This window comes from Eschrichtius robustus, chromosome 4, assembly GCF_028021215.1.
Source record: "Eschrichtius robustus isolate mEscRob2 chromosome 4, mEscRob2.pri, whole genome shotgun sequence".
NCBI lineage: Eukaryota > Metazoa > Chordata > Mammalia > Artiodactyla > Eschrichtiidae > Eschrichtius > Eschrichtius robustus.
The window spans coordinates 133,402,645-133,420,206 of record NC_090827.1 but is presented as its reverse complement, the minus strand read 5'-3'; positions in this window follow the sequence as shown (position 1 = coordinate 133,420,206).

The following is a 17,562-nucleotide window of genomic DNA, read 5'->3' as shown; positions in this document are numbered from 1 at the left end:
ATTAGAGTAATATACTGACAACTGTATAAGTATTTTAATTATTTTAAATGTTTTCAGTCATCATTGCTAAATCAATGAGCACTTTATAATAAAAGTTTATCTTTCAAAAATACACAGTTATATTATGAAATCAATTGTCACTATGCCTGAGAAGTCACTTGATTCTGAAATAATAGGAGAGACTAGTTTATCTGCAGATTTCTCACAGTCTTTTCTGGGAGCTTTTATTGGTCTGTTTCTTTGCTTTTTCAGGCATGGAGTTAAGCATAGACCCTGTTTCCCGAGGGGTAAGAAGGATATTAGGACATTTGCCTGGTTTTCTGAAGGGAGAGCATCTTTTGATTTTTCCCTGTGATTTTCTTACTTGTCCTGCCACAAAGGTCACATCATGTTGGCAGAGGTGTGTTTACCATGAAGAAAAAGGAGGTTAAGCCTCAGGTCTCCTCACTTAAACTGATCCCCTCCAGGGCGCTGGAGGGCTCCTCTCAATGTGTTCATAGGGCCATGTTTCTTTTCCTTCCAATTTACCCTTTATCACATTTCCCCTTAGGCTGAGTGGCATTAGAATGGCATAAATGTTTGGGGGGATTTAGCTAAGGCATGCTTTCTCAATGTGGGTGATATTGCACACCCCAGAGGGAGAACGTCTTACTCTTTTTATTTATAAAGCCTATATATATATATTACATAAACATCTATACAATATCTCTTTGGTGTAGTTTTTGGTTTAGCTTCAGTGCCCACTGCCCCAGCTTTAGCAGGTCCAAGTTCAGGGCCCTGGAGAAGCCCAGCCACTTTCTGGAGGAGACCGTACCACAATACCAATCTCATGCTCCTGGGAGGGTCCCCCCACAGCGAGGTGAGTCCCGCTCTGAGACCAAAAGAGGAGAGCAAGGGTCAGGGCACAAAGTCCTTTACCCACCTCCCCTCAAAGTGACTTCACTCCACAAAGCTGGCATGCTCAGTGCTTCGCTCGGTTTTGCCGAAAGGTGGCACTGGGAGGAAAAGCGAAGGAGCCGCTGACAGAGTCGAGATTTCTCGTGAGCCTGGCACCCAGCCTAGGTTCACAGAGTAAGTGAGGGAACCAGGAGCCAAGCTTGGGGCTGTCTGCTACTTCTCAGGGAAAAGTCATGGTTTCAGTTGTGACCCTTATCCTTTTTATTGACTATTTTAAATGAATTTTTAAAATAAAGGCTCTTTTCCTTTAAGTGTCACCTACACAATCAATCAATCGATCTGAGCGTTGAGGAGACCTCAGCATGGCAGGGCCTGGCATGGCGTGCTGGTTACAGCAGGATCTGCGCAACGGGAGGCCCGCCACTGTTAAATCAGCCAGAGGGAGCTAGGGCCAAGGGCAACACTCCCGAAGTTGTCCTAGGCAGAGCCTTTGATTCCTAAATGGCCCACAGCTGGGGGAGGGATTCATCCACCGGGACTAGTCTACCTGGGACTTAAGCTCTGCCTTAAGAGCTTGGTGAATTCTCTCCTTCAAAGTCATGTTCTGGTAAGTTTAACTTTACAACCAAAATTCCATGTTAGCATTCATCCATGGAAGTGAAGCTATAGCAGCCCTCAGGGGATAACTATTAAAGGATGTTGACTGGGAGGTGGGGACAGAAGGATGTCCTTTCCAAAAAGAAAAAAGGAACTAGAAACCTTGACTGGGGAGAAGACAGGGTTTTAATTAGTGACTTCATCTGTTCTCTTTCAGAAATGGCCGTGAAAAAAAAAAAAAAAAAGAAAATCCCCATTTCAGGGAAGTTAAAGCCTATAGCAAAATAAAGGTCAAAGATATACTGACTCCTGGTATAGGCTTTTCAATTCTGTAATGGTTTTTGATTTTAAGTATAAACATTCAAGGTGAAGAGAAAAAAATCTACACAAGCACAAGGAAAACAGCGTAAGATTAAATAATGATTGATGACAGCTAAGAATTTGTAAAGTGCCCAATTGTTCCTAAGTGTTTTTATTTATTTAATCATCTTTTCTGTATTTTTTAACGTCGGGACTTACTGTTATATAGATATAGGGCTTTGCTTTGCAGTGTTTGTTCACATTTTAGAAAATGTAAGTGGGAGAGGATTTTTTTCCCCATGAATTGTATCTATAGGAAGTCTAGCTGCATTGAAATTCAGCCACTGTGTTATTAAGATTCTGGAACCCTGTCATCACACTCACCCACTTTCTCTCCTACGGAAGAAGTTTAGATGTAAAGGGACTCACCCACAGGGCAGAGTAGAGGAAATCACTAGGTAGAGCTTAGATAAACATGTCAGGGAGAGGTACCTGCACCAGGCCCTCTCAGGTCCTCTGGTTCTTTTAGCTCCACAAGCCCTCCCCTTCCCTCCCTTCCCCTCCCCCCCCCAACAACCCCTGGTTCATCCTCTTAGTGATGTTGTTACGGGCATTCTTGATCCATTCCTTTCTCTCCTGCACCTGTGCCTTCCTTGCCAAATCCCATTAGGTTAAAGTCCCCATCCACTCCTTCTTGCGCTTGCTTTCAATCTTAGAATAAAGTCACAAGGCTGAATGGATCCACAATAAAGCCACGCAACCCGCTTGGGCTGTCACTGCTACTTGACAAGGCTCCCTCTTTTAACAGATGAACCAATAAAGTCTCAGGATACTTACTCTAAACCTTTCTATCAAGCCCCAGCACCACTGCTGCCATTTTCACACTCAATAAACAGCTTTCCATCCTATGTAATGCAGACCTAGGCTACTCAATATAAACCTCCTATACTTTCTTCCTCTTCAAATTATATTTTCTCAGTATCTCTCTCTCTTTCTCTCTCTCTCTCTCTCACACACATACACACACACACTCAAGCTCTTCCTCCCTTCATGTCTCTTTCCCAGCCCCTCTGCAAAGTTGATCCCACCACATTTCACTCCAGGAGCATCATTCTCTCAAAAAATCTTTCTCTTGACTCTTTAATCATCCCCTCACTCTGACATATGTTCTTCTTTCAATAATATGCTCTAGCACCCTCCATTCTTAAAAAAAAAAAAAAAAAAACCTTTCTCGTGGCACCACTTTTTTTTACCTTGTGTTAAAGTTATTTGTGCATATGTTTTGTGTCCTTTACTAGAATAAAGACTCCTTAAGACCAGGAAATAAAATTTAAACACCTTTTTAACTTCTCCAAATTCTAAGATTGAGCCTTACATACAGTAGGTGCTCAATGAATGTGTATTGAATGGATGAATCATTATTTTCAATCTAATCAAGCCTTTCTTGGGCTTGTTCCTGGTCTCTGAAATAAAATCCACGGAGTACTCCAAATTGCTTCAGTAAGACTCATTTAGGATTTAGAATGCCTGAAGACTGCCCTGGACTCAATATGTGGGATATCTTCTCAGACAGTTAGCTACTTCTCTGTGTAATAAACACCATGGCCCTCTGTCAATGCTTCTATGTTTTATTTACTGATACTGGAAACTTTACAGATAGAAAGTAATTCTCTTGACTTATACCTTCAGTCATTCCTTAAAATTGCAACCATCTCTGGGAGAGGTATTATTACATTTAGATTGGAGTAAATTAATTTTTCTGATATTTTCCTTTGGACTGAATGTGATAGGGAGAACAGAAATACCTTTTGTCCATCAGAAATAGGGGCAGAAACAGATGGTTTGGGGGGTCCAGAATATACACTTAACAGTATAGCTTGCTGTGCAGGCCCAAAACACAGCAGGGCTTCAGTGAATCTACAGTGTTTCTCCAATAGCTTGCTGTGTTGCCCTCCCTATCACGTGGTCTGAAATCCCCAAGGGTAGGTGCTCTCCAAGGCCTACATAATAAAAGCAAAGTCATTGTTGTCTCTAGCAGGCCACTATTAAAATATAGTTAGAAGCATGCTGGAATCTTGCTTTAATCCTGTTTCTGTCACTATTAAACTGAGGACCAACTTCAGCCCTCGTCTGTGACTAGACTAGACTTCATGTCTCTGATCCTGCAAATACTGGTGGGTGCTTTCCAAAACAGGCCTGTGGCATTACATGATTTGTGCTATTTTCCCTTCTTTCTAAATTTCCATAATTTCAAATGCTCTATAATCACATGCTTTTATTTCACTAGAAAAAAAAAGTAAAGTATCTAAAGCAAAACAAGAGCTCATTCATTACAAGCTTTAAGGGAGAAAAACATGGGGATATCGCTGGTGCTAGAATGTTTTTCCTAAAATGAATCTTGGTGAAAAATATTCTCTACAGTATACAAAGTCATAGTTAGACCTAGTCTCCAGCAATTCTTAATCACCAAAGATTAAGGAAGGTAAAAAAAATTATATAGGAACAGGAAGGCCAGAAAGAAGATCTACTAATATAAAATAAATATGCCCCTCACTGCATGTAATTATACCAGATATTAAATCCCAACTACTTTCAACACACACACACACACACACACACACACACACACACACACACATGCACACACACGATCATGAAGAGGGAGTTTCTGATGTTCTTGACAGGCGTACATCAGGCTTAATCAGAAATTTCCAAATTACTATGTCCCTATGCTTGATTGCAGGATTTCAACCCTCCCTCAAACTCTCCCACAGTTAATTGTGAGCACCAATACAAAGGGCGCACTTTACATGTGCCTGTCTTGGATCTGGCACATCTTCCCACAGTGTCTACAGTCTGGAGGGCTATTGGAAGGAGCAGCACTGGAGCCCCTCGTGAGAACATCAAGGGAAACGCCAAGGGTGCTTCTCTAGCGCCCCGCCCCATAAGCTGACAATCCTTAAGGCATCTCAGCCACGCCAGTTTCCATGAGGGGAGCAGTCCGAACTTGGTATACTTTGTCACTCAATTTATCCAAAACACAGCTCTTTGCTCGCTGGCTTTCCCCTTTTTCTCAGTCCAAAGGGTAGCAGAGGGCAAGCACCATGTCCTTTCCATTATCCAAGCTCAAACCCAGTTCTAGGAGCCAGAGAGGGGATAGATGCTATACCATCATTCCATTTTCCTCAATTTCTTTATTCTACTGCGGCTCAGACCCCGAAAAACTTCTCCCTCCTTCCTCACCCCCAATTCTCTTGCTTTTCTTTGGATGCAAAAACTAGTGCCAGGAGAGGAGAGAGGTGGGATAAAAGAAGACGTTGTTTATGTCACCAGTGCACAAGCCCTGGGTCAATCAGTCAAATGCCCTGTTATAATTCAAACACCAAAGACACTAGCCTGTCCTTTAGTCAATAAAATCGTGTCACAGGCCACCTTAGGATCCTAGTTCTGAAACCAAGATTTCTGTACCATTTGCCAAATGTCAAGACTCAACCTCCACTGAAATCCTCTTACATGCTGGGGAAATCTAGTAGATTGTTTCCAACTGATTTTTCTTCCAAATCCCTGAATCTACCCGACTACTTCCCACCTGGCTTTTAAGTCAGACGAGCATGTTTTTTCTACCATCCCCAGCTGCACCACATCAGCAAAGTTCTTAAAGGATGAGGGAGAAGAGAAAGAGGCAACGGGGTAAGCAGCAGATAAGGAAATGCAGTGAAGCAAGGGGACGCAGTGTAAGTGTGAAAAAGAAAGAGAAAGTGAGGAAAGCCTATAAGACAAACTATCTTAATTTCATCGTAGAGAGGAAATACTGCTAGAATTGCTGATTCAAGCACTGTGCGCTTATTTTAAAACTCAGCGCCTTCTTCCAAAGACAGAGCTCTAAGGAAGCCAGTTTTTCCCTCTTCCCTTGCTGTCACAGCTCCCAGAACGATGCAAATAGCTGGAAAGCAAATAGCTTTGTTTTTCCCCAAATCACTCAACAACGAGACTTAAATTCTTCCATTAAGTGGGCCTCTTTAAATACAGCCCTGAATCTAGGAATTGAAACCGAAAATAATTCACTAGCAATCAAGACTCCTTTCCAGTTAGTGGTTCTCTCCGGGGGAGGAATTTCTCTTTGCGTGCTCCTCACCTTTTTCGAAGGCAATCAAGTGCACTGATGCAAAATAGGGCTTTGAGACCATTTATACCTGGCTGTCGTCCAAGAAGAGGTTTACTGAGCATTATTTTATGAGAGAAAGTTGTTAAGCTGTAGTAAACACCCACAGAGCTCTGAGACCAAGAATGAATCAGAATGTTATAAATAGTTATAAAACCTGATCGTTTCCTTTTCTGTGTCATCTTCACAAGGGGTGAATAGGTTAATACATTTCAGAGTTAAAAACAGGACAGGATATGGAGCCCTTGAGAATTCCTTCCTGTAGCGAAGTCAGTGTTAGCCTCCAGACCTCAGTTTTATCAACCCTGACACAGGTCATCATGATGTGGATTAGCAAGTGAAAGGAAAGTGTTTTCTAATTATGAGATGGTGTACCATTGTAAAGTCAGGAAATACTTGAGAGCTACAACCAAAATCACACACTTAAGAATCAGATTCCTCTCTATCTTGTGACTGATTGGCTTTTCTGATTTAGGTCCTGGAGATAGCGCTACATGAGTAATTGCCTTTTCTAAAGTGTGTTAATATCCCTGTAGCTAGAAACCTACTATCATGTAAATTAATGAGAATTAAAAAAAAAATTACACACCTGGTCGAAAGCATGGTGTGGTTCTACTGTTTTCCTAAGACTTGAGGCCTTTAGGGTACCACTTCCTCCCAAGGTTAGTGCACGGAGAGACCAACATCACCCCAGGCCCAAAGGAGCAGACTCCATGTATGTCAACGCAGTAGGCACATGTTGCCGGAGAGGGGTGGGGGTGGGGGGCGGGTGTCATCAATTGCCCATATCTTAGTTCTGTCTGTGTCAATTTAGAAGTGAAAGGTAACCCTCTCATTTCTTTCCCAGAGTGAGGAGACTTCACTGAGAACTTTATCTGCTTTCTGGAACCTGACAGCCACGATAAACACTAGTTTCTTTCTGGAAGCCGGACACAGTGCTGGAAATATAAAAGTTTGCTCTTAGTCCATAGAAGATTGATTTATCCTTAGGGTCACGATCTGCTGCATTAGTCTGAGACACACTGCAAAACTGGTATGAGATTTCTTCCTTTGACTGAATCAAGTACGTCTGTGAACTCTAATTTAACAGCATTTCCCTTGAGCATATGGGCCTCAGACAGCAATCATGCCCCATAATTCTATATATAATATGATTCTGGTTCAATGAAGGCTTATTCTTTTTCTTTATTGATTCAGCCTTGAGACTGCAGTTGTTCAGTTATGAGGTAAAACAAGGTGTCTGTCATTACCTTCAGCTTATTTCTCCATCACTCCCTTGGCTGCGGCTTGCTTGAGCATTCCCTGGGTATTTTGCCTTTTTTGTCAGGGTTTTTTATGGCACAGAATATATCTATAGTGTTCAAATCCAGTCTGCTTTGTTCACTTTATTCATCAGAATATTAGGGATCTAAAGCTTATGGGTTTAATTAGGCAATTTTTCATTTTTCTATGTTGTAACAAATCTCCATTAATTTATCAGATAATGTCCATTATGTGATTCTTCCCCCTCCCATAATCTAAAGACAGGAAACCGCAAATTACCGAATTACCTCATTGTGCATAATAATTCTGAGCTCTGACTCACTTAGAAGGTGTGATTAGAATCACAGAATCTAAATCTTGAAGGGAATAGAGAGGTCATCTCACTGACTTATCATGGGAATCACCTAGGTTGTTTTTTGTTGTTTTTTTAAAATACAGGATTCCTTCCTTCTTCTCCCCACCCCCAGAGATGCTGATTTTCTAGGTCTGACTTGGAGGTCAAGTATCTGTATTTTTAGAAGTTTCCCTAGGTGATTCAGAGGATTAGCTGTCTGATCCAGTGATACAATTCCTTCTCCTTTCAAATGGAGGAATATCTACTTTAACATACCTGATTTGTGAACATCCGGCTTTTGTAGGAACAGTGTAAGAAATGAGACCCTCTCTGTAGAGTCATGCTTATCATTTCAGACTGACTGTGTAGTAACTTCACCATTCACTCTTTCTGCAAGCATGTGTTAATGCTTAAGCTGAGTACTAGTACTATTAATAGGACCTATTTGGAAGAACCAAATGGGCAGGTGCTGTACAAAACATTTAAAAATAATATATTTACTCTCCACAACAGTCTTGCAAGGTAGGTTTGTATAATTGTCCTCATTTAAAAAAGATGAAATTTAAAGGAGCTAGAATTTAAACCCGCATCTCCTAAGAGCTCTATAGCTCATATGTTTTCCAGTGTTTCATGTGTACCATCCAGTTATAAAATAATTACATAGATAAGTAGACACACTTTGCTGTTTTTTAATTAAAAGAAGCAAATTTTCTTAGTCTTAGGAAGGTGATTATATTTTGTAATCACCTTAATTATGCAAAAATAATTATAGCCAATAATTATTAACCACTTATTATGTCCCAGGCATTTCATGTGTTAGATTAATTATACTACTGGAAATTGCTGTCAGTGATATACTATCTATTTATGTCTATAAAAGCCTTTAGGATTTAAAATTTCAAGTTTTTTACAGACCTTTTAAAAAATAGGATAGATTCTTACCTGTTGGGAATGGTTTAAACACTGCGCTACTAGAAGACAGAGTAAATAAAGATCTCCCAAAGTCCCTATCAGCCCTTCAATTCTATAAGTTGATTATAATTAGCCCTGAGAGATCCTCTACTGAAAAACTTTCTATTTCCTGTCAAATTAAGAAATGTTTCCAGTGCATTCATGGATTGAACAGGCTATACCTGATCATAATGGTTCACTTTTCCCATGAGTTCTATCAGTTTATTTTTAGCATTTTTCTGAAAGCCAGAAAAAAAGTCATGCAAAAATCCCAACAAACCCCAAAGTACTATTTTCAAAAGGGAGTTTTGTGGCCACAGGTGGTGAACTACTTTTCAAGTGATTGTATATAGTAAAACTTAGCTCAAGTTAAATTTAAGATATTCTCTATTTTTTCCTTCCATATGGACTAAGAACATTTAAAAATGTTTAGATGAACCAGAAATACTTCTTGACTCTGAGAATAATTGCTTTTTTAACTTGAATCTTTGAATGTAATTCTAATAAATAAAGACATAAAGTCATGTGTATAAACTCAGAGAAAAATCTAAAATAATGAAAACTCACTAAATACTCCAAAATTTTCTTGAATGTTCTTTAATATAAAAATGTTTCATTAACTCAGAAAACATTTCCTTAGGCCCTGTGATGTGCCAGAAATCATGCTAGCCACTGGGTAAACTGAGATGAATGAGACAGGGCTCTGCTCTTGAGAAGTTTCAAGTATACTTCTCATTTTATATTGTCGGATTCAGTTGCATCATATTCTACCAATTTACCTTTTTTTTTTTAAACCTAAAAAAATGGCAATTTCTCATGGTTTAACCTAATAGCTACTATATTGTATTGCACTGATTTATCATCAGAAGGATAAGTAGGCATCCCCATGAGACGTGGAGTGGAAGATGATGACTTCCTCTTGCCTGTGCTACTGAGATCGTACTGAATCCTGCAGCCTAGGAAAACCACTGGAGGTTGCTACAGTGTTCTGGCAAAGGGATGAGGGTGGAAAACACTATCTATCTGTGTTACTTAAAAGTAATTTGGGTGGTAGTTTATGGGATGAATGCAAGGAAAGAGAAGTTGAATATCATGAGATTAGTTGTAAGGTGTTTCATTAGTTTAAGCAAGAAATAATAAGGACCTGAATTAAATCTACTCTACAAATACTATAGACAACATCTATGAAAATAACAAGATGGCCGTGATGATTAATTTTATGTCTCAACTTGACTAGGTCACAGGATGCCCAGATATTTGTTCAAACATTATTCTGGGTGTGTCTGTGAGGATGTTTCTGGATGAGATTAACATTTGAGTCACTAGATGGAGTAAAAGCAGATGTCCTCCCTAATGAATGTGGCCTCATCCAATCAACTGAAGACCTACATAGAATAAAAAGGCTGAGTAAGAGGGTACTCCAACTGTTTGACCATTTGAGCTGGGACATTGGTCTTCTTTGGCCTTTAGACTAGAACTTATACATTGGCTCTTCTGAGTCTCCAGCTTGCCAACTGTAGATCTAGGTACTTCTCAGCTTCCAATGTGAGCCAATTTCGTCTTTATCTATCTATCTATCTATCTATCTATCTATCTATCTATCTATCTATCATCTATCTATCTAACTCCTACTGGTTCTATTTCTCTGGAGAACCCTGACTAATACAGATTTTGGTACTGAGAGGTGTTCTCGAGGAACAGAATGTTAAGGATCAGTTTTCTGAATTATTTCTGGATTTCTGGAATTGGTTCCCTATTCCGATTAGGTTTAAAGATGCTAATGGCTTTATTTCCAGTAATAAAAAGAGTACTGACACTCCATGGTGTGATCTAACTATATAGATAGGATAAATATCACAATTGGATACTCCTCATCAACTACTTTGAAGAAGCAAGGATCTGGGTGACTGTGTATATAATACTTTCAAACATTTTTGGCAAAATAATGGATATAATGAATGAGGTTGGCTGGTTGCTCCTATTGTTGCTGGACACAGTTGGGATAGAAAAGGATGGGTTCATGGATTCAAATTCCCAGCTCAAGCATGCTGCATAGATGATCTGAAAGTTTCTTTGTGTGCCCACAAGGAGATCCTTATTTCCTGTAGCCACAGGGTTGAGATTGCTGAAAATCAAGGACAGACTCTCATCCTGTGACTGACTGGCTTAATTACAACCAAGTTGAACTCCTAGCCTCTCCAGAATGTCTATTGTTAAAGTGAGACATTGATTGGGAAGGAGCAGGATCCTGAAAGTTGAAATAGAGACGTGTGGGAAGACCCTGGTGAACTGTGGACATTGAGACCCTAAATTCTGATGAGTCTTGTCAGTGGAAGACACTTCCCTACTCCCAGTGGAAGCAGCCTCTCTACCCCTGTCTGAGGGGATTAACCCTGCATTGCCTGAGGAAACTGTAATGGCCTCCCTTGAGCATTGCTGTACAAGACACTGATGATTCTCCTCAGGACCACTCCTGCCACCCATCCTTGCTTCTATACCTATAACTAGACTCAGGTCCCAGCAAGTCCCTGAAGGTAGGGTGCAAAGTGTGATCCATGAGGAGATACGCTACACGTTAAAATAATTACTTGAGTTTTAAAATTTATACAGGCAGAAATCCAGGGTTCATGTGTAGGAACGGATGTTAAGAATGTGGATAATGGTGGAAGGAACATAATATTGAATCAGACAGAATTCATCGATAGGGGCTCACTAAGTAGAGATTCTGCCTTTAATGTTACAGCTTGGGGAGTTAGAAAGAGCTCTAATGGTTTCTTTGGTTGGTTGGCTAAAACATGGACCAAAAAGTGGTCCACAGTGAGCAAGCTGGAAGTACCAAACTTGCCTTGGTTTAATTTAGAGGAAGGATTAGGGTTAGGCTTAGAGAGATTGGAATGTTAGAGTGGATTTGTCACTTAAGACCTAATCACCCACACTGGGAGAGTCCAGAAGAGATACTTTTCATGATTACTGTGATAAATAAATTTGTGAGGAGAGCACCAGCATCCTTAAGAACTCTGTGACCACTCTTTTCACAGTGGGAACTAGAGCCACTGAATTGAGAAACCTAAACACACGGGGAGTAACTGGATATTGGGGTGGCAGGAACCAAGTGGCAGCAGTCAGCAGCCAAAGGCAAGGTGGGTGTGATTACTGTAAATGGAAAGCAGAGTCAAAGCAGTAATTGGAATAGTCTGAGTGGCATAGACCTATGGGGTTGGCTAGTTGATCTTGGTATTCCTAGAAGTGAAATGGATAGAATGCCTACTAAATTCTTACTTTACCTAAGGAACAGAATAGAAAGCCCAAAAATAAACCTATACACCTATGGTCAGTTAGTCTATGACAAAGGGGGCAAGAATATACAATGGAAAAAGAAAGTCTCTTTAATATCATATATTAACGCATATATGTGGAATCTAGGAAAATGGTACAGATGAATCGGTTTGCAAGGCAGAAACAGAGACACAGATGTCGAAAACAAAATTATGGACACCAAGGGGGGAAATTAAAAAAAAGACAAATACTGCATGATATCACTTATATGGGGAATGTAAAATATAATACAAGTGAATGTATATGCAAAACAGAAACAGAATCATAGATATAGAAAACAAACTTGTGGTTACCAAAGGGGAGAGGGCAGGGGGGAGGGACATATTAGGGGTATGAGATTAAGAGATACACACTACTATATATAAAATAGAGAAGTAAGAAAGATATACTGAATAGCACAGGGAATTATACCCATTATCTTGTAATAACCTACAATGAAGTATAATCTGCAAAGATACTGAATCACTATGCTGTAACCTGAAATCAACACAGTATTGTAAATCAACTGTACTTCAATAAAACAAACAAGCAAATGAACAAATTCTAACTTGATTTGTATAAGCCCAGAAGTTTCAGGTCAAGTGAAGAAAAGCCTAACCTGAAGTATGAAAACAGAGGGTCACAGTCCCTCAATCAATTCCTAGACTTGAGCCAGTCTACTTACTTAGAATTCCTTGGATGAAGGGAAGGCTGGAACCCATAAGGAAGGACCCTGGTACACTGCCAAAAACTTATACCGTCAATCTTTCTTTCAGCCTTCCCCAAAGCAATCTATAGCCTTTTACCAGGATAACTGTGTGTTGGGCAAAAGAAAATAATCAAAGCTTTTGGGGACTACTGCATACTGGCTCTGCACTGATATTAATTCTAGGAGACCCAAAACATCATTGTTGTCCACCAATCAGACCAGGGGATTATAAATGTTGGGTAATGAATGGAGCTTTAGCTCAGGTCTGTCTCACAGTGAGCCTATTGGGTCCCCTTGTGGTTATTTCCCTAGTTTCAGAATGCATAATTGGAATAGATATACTCAATCCCTACATCAGTTCCCTTTTAAATTTTTTTTCTTTTTTACTTTTTCTTAAAATTTAATTTTATTTATTTTTTATACAGCAGGTTCTTATTAGTTATCAATTTTATACATATTAGTGTATATATGTCAATCCCAATCTCCCAATTCATCCCACCACCACCACCCCCACCCTTGCTTTCCCTGCTTTGTGTCCATACTTTTGTTCTATACATCTGTGTCTCAGTTTCTGCCTTGCAAACCAGTTCATCTGTACCATTTTTCTACACTCCACATATATGCGTTAATATATGCTATTTGTTTTTCTCTTTCTGACTTACTTCACTCTGTATGACAGTCTCTAGATCCATCCACGTCTCTACAAATGACCCAATTTCGTTCCTTTTTATGGCTGAGTAATATTCCATTGTATATTTGTACCACATCTTCTTTATCCATTCATCTGTCAATGGGCATTTAGGTTGCTTCTATGACCTGGCTATTGTAAATAGTGCTGCAATGAACATTGGGGTGCATGTGTCTTTTTGAATTATGGTTTTCTCTGGGTATATGCCCACTAGTGGGATTGCTGGGTCATATGGCAGTTCTAGTTTTGGTTTTTTAAGGAACCTCCATATTGTTCTCCATACTGGCTGTATCAATTTACATTCCCACCAACAGTGCAAGGGGGTTCTCTTTTCTCCACACCCTCTCCAGCATTTGTTGTTTGTAGATTTTCTGATAATGCCCATTCTAACCGGTGTGAGGTGATAACTCATTGCAGTTTAGATTTGCATTTCTCTAATAATTAGTGATGTTGAGCAGCTTTTCATGTGCATCTTGGCCATCTGTATGTCTTCCTTGGAGAAATGTCTATTTAGGTCTTCTGTCCATTTTTTTGATTGGGTTGTTTGTTTTTTAATATTGAGCTGCATGAGCTGTTCATATATTTTGGAGAGTAATCCTTTGTCCCTTGATTTGTTTGTAAATATTTTCTCTCATTCTGAGGGTTGTCTTTTCGTCTTGTTTATAGTTTCCTTTGCTGTGCAAAAGTTTTTAAGTTTCATTAAGTCCCATTTGTTTATTTTTGTTTTTATTACCATCACTGTAGGAGGTGTGTCAAAAAAGATCTTGCTGTGATTTATGTCAAAGAGTGTTCTTCCTATGTTTTCCTCTAAGAGTTTTATAGTGTCCGGTCTTACATTTAGGTCTTTAATCCATTTTGAGTTTATTTTTGTGTATGGTGTTAGGAAGTGTTCTAATTTCATTCTTCTACATGTAGCTGTCCAGTTTTCCCAGCACCACTTATTGAAGAGACTGTCTTTTCTCCATTGTATATCCTTGCCTCCTCTGTCATAGATTAGTTGACCGTAGGCGCGTGGGTTTATCTCTGGGCTTTCTATCCTGTTCCGTTGATCTATATTTCTGTTTTTGTGCCAGTACCATATTGTCTTGATTACTGTAGCTTTGTAGTATAGTCTAAGTCAGGGAGCCTGATTCCTCCAGCTCTGTTTTTTTCCCTTAATATTGCTTTGGCTATTCGGGGTCTTTCGTGTCTCCATACAAATTTTAAGATTTTTTGTTCTAGTTCTGTAAAAAGTGCCATTGGTAATTTGATAGGGATTGCAATGAATCTGTAGATTGCTTTGGGTAGTATAGTCATTTTCACAATATTAATTCTTCCAATCCAAGAACATGGTATATCTCTCCATCCGTTTGTGTCATCTTTGATTTCTTTCATCAGTGTCTTACAGTTTTCTGAGTACAGGTCTTTTACCTCCTTAGGTAGGTTTATTCCTAGGTATTTTATTCTTTTTGTTGCAATGGTGAATGGGAGTGTCTCCTTAATTTCTCTTTCTGATCTTTCATTGTTGGTGTATAGGTATGCAACAGATTTCTGTGCATTAATTTTGTATCCTGCTACTTTACCAAATTCATTGATTCTCTAGTAGTTTTCTGGCGGCATCTTTAGGATTATCTATGTATAGTATCATGTCATCCACAAACAATGACAGTTTACTTCTCCTTTTCCAATTTGTATTCCTTTTATTTCTTTTTCTTCTCTGATTGCCGTGGCTAGGACTTCCAAACTACCTACATTAGTTCCTTAACCTGTGAAGAGAGGGCTAGTATTGTGGGAAAGACCAGGTGGAAGCAACCAGAACTATGTCTACTTAGGAAAATAGTAAGCCAAAAGCAATACTGCATTGCTGGAGGTATTGCAGAGACTAATGCCATCAAGGACTCAAGAGATGCAGAGGTGGTGATTCCCACCATATCCCCATTCAACTAGCTTATCTGGCCTCTTCAGAAGATTTTGGAGAATGACATTGCTTAATGCTAAGCTTACCCAGGTATTGACTCCAATTGAAAGTTTTGTACCGGATGTGGTTTCATCGCTTGAACAAATTAACATATCCTCTTGTACCTGCTAGGCAGCTATTAATCTGGAAAGTGCCTTTTTCTCCAGCTCTGTCAATAAGGACCACCTTGCTTTCAGCTGGCAAGGCCAGCAGCAGACCTTCACTTCCTACCTCAGGAGTATATTAACTCTCCAGCCCTATATCACAATTTAGTTTGCAGGGATCTTGATCATCTTTCCCTCCCATAAGATATCACATTGGTCCGTTACATTGATGATATGATGCTGATTGGACCTAGTGAGCAAGAAGCAGCAACTACTCTAGACTTATTGGTAAGATATTTACATGCCAGAGTGTGAGAAGTAAATTAGACAAACTTCAGGGGCCTTAGTGAAACTTCTAGGGTTCCTGCGGGGTGGGACATGTCAACATATCACATCTAAGGTAAAGGATAAGTTGTTGGACCTGGCTTTTCCTACAACTGAAGAGAGGCACAAGGCCTGATGGGTCTCTTTGAATTTTAGAGGAAACATATTCCTCATTTGGATTTGTTACTTTGCCTTATTTACCAGGTGACCCAAAAAGCTGCTAGTTTTGAGTGGGGCCCAGAACAAGAGAAGACTCTGCAACAGGTCCAGTCTGCTGGGCAAGCTGCTCTGCCCCTTGGACCATATGATCCAGGAGATCCAATGTTGCTTGAAGTGTCAGTGGCAGATAGGGCTGCCGTTTGGAGTCTCTGGCAGGCCCCTATCTGTGAATTACAGCTCAGGCCCTTAGGATTTGGGAGCAAAACCCTGCCAACCTCTGCAGAGAAACTACTCCCCTTCTGAGAAATAGATCTTGGCCTGCTACTTGGCCTTTGTAGAGACTGAATGCTTAACCATGGGCCACCATGTTACCATGTGACCTGAGCTGCCTCTCATGTACTGGGTTTTCTCTGAACCACCAAACTGTAAAGTTGGGCATGCACAGCAGCATTCCATAATCAAATGGAAGCGGTATATATGTGATCAAGTCTGAGCAGGTCCTGAAGGCACAAGTAAGTTATAAGAAGTACCCAAATACCTATGGCTTCTGCTCCTGCTACACTGCTGCCTCTCTCCCAGCTTGCACCTATGGCCTCATGAGGAATTCCCTATGATCATTTTATTAAGCACTTCATATACATGAACTCACAATAAACTTGAGGTGGGTATTATCATTTCCTTTTTACAGTAGAGGAAGTTGAAGCACAGAGAGGGTAATACCTTGCCCAAGACCATTTGGCTACAGCTAGGCTTTGAAGCCAGTCTGATATCAACATCTCCCTTTGACAACATGCCATACACATATTTTCTAAAATTCCACAGGGTATATGTTGGAGATTTCTCCTTTAGCCCTGATGTTCTTTTTAGTAAATTTCTATTTCTCCTTATTGGACAGAAATGATTGTGAGGGAAAGAGTAGGGAGAGGAAGCAAGCTGTATATCCAAAAGGTACTTCAATTAAATGGGATTTAGTCAAGTTAAATTATTCTAAATATTAACAATAACGGAGACAGTAACCTAGGATCTTTCCTCTTATAGACACAGGACTTTTAGGGGGAGTACTGTTCATTTCTCACAAATAAGCCAAAATTTTTAAAGGACTTAAAAAAATTAGAAAGGGTTCATTTAGAGACCTAATTTTCATCTGCAAAAATTATTTGCCCAAGTCTCCCTCTCTTCCACACTAATTTTTCTTATTTCCTCTAATTCCAACCTTTAAAACATTTAATCTAACGTGCAGCATGGTGACTATAGTTAACGATACTGTAATGGATACTTGAAATAAGTAGATTTTAAATGTTCTCACCACACACACACACACACACACACACACAAGGTAACTATGTGAGGTGATAGATGTGTTAAGTAACCTTATTGTGGTAGTCATTTCACAACATATATGTATATCAAATCATCATATTGTACACCTTAAATTTATACAATGTGATATAGCAATTATAGTCCAATAAAGCCAGAAAAAATTAAAAACAGACATCAGAAAACAGCATTCATATGGGCCTTAAAGTAACCAGAACACTAGTCCCTCAGATAATCAGAAAGTGATTTCTTAGTTTATTTTCAAAAAACTGTACCATTTGTTACCATAAAAGCCCAAGTGGTATTAGAGATAGTCTGGTGGACTTTCCTCAGAGTTGCAAATGAATCTACTAGTCTCCCTTTTGAAAACTGTTTCCTCACTGGCTGGTAAGTACAAAGAAGGAAGTAATAAATTCAAGAGCAGAAATCATTCAAATATAAAATGAAGAAACCATAGATAAAATCAATGAAACCAAGAGTTGGCTCTTTAAAAAATCAACAAAATT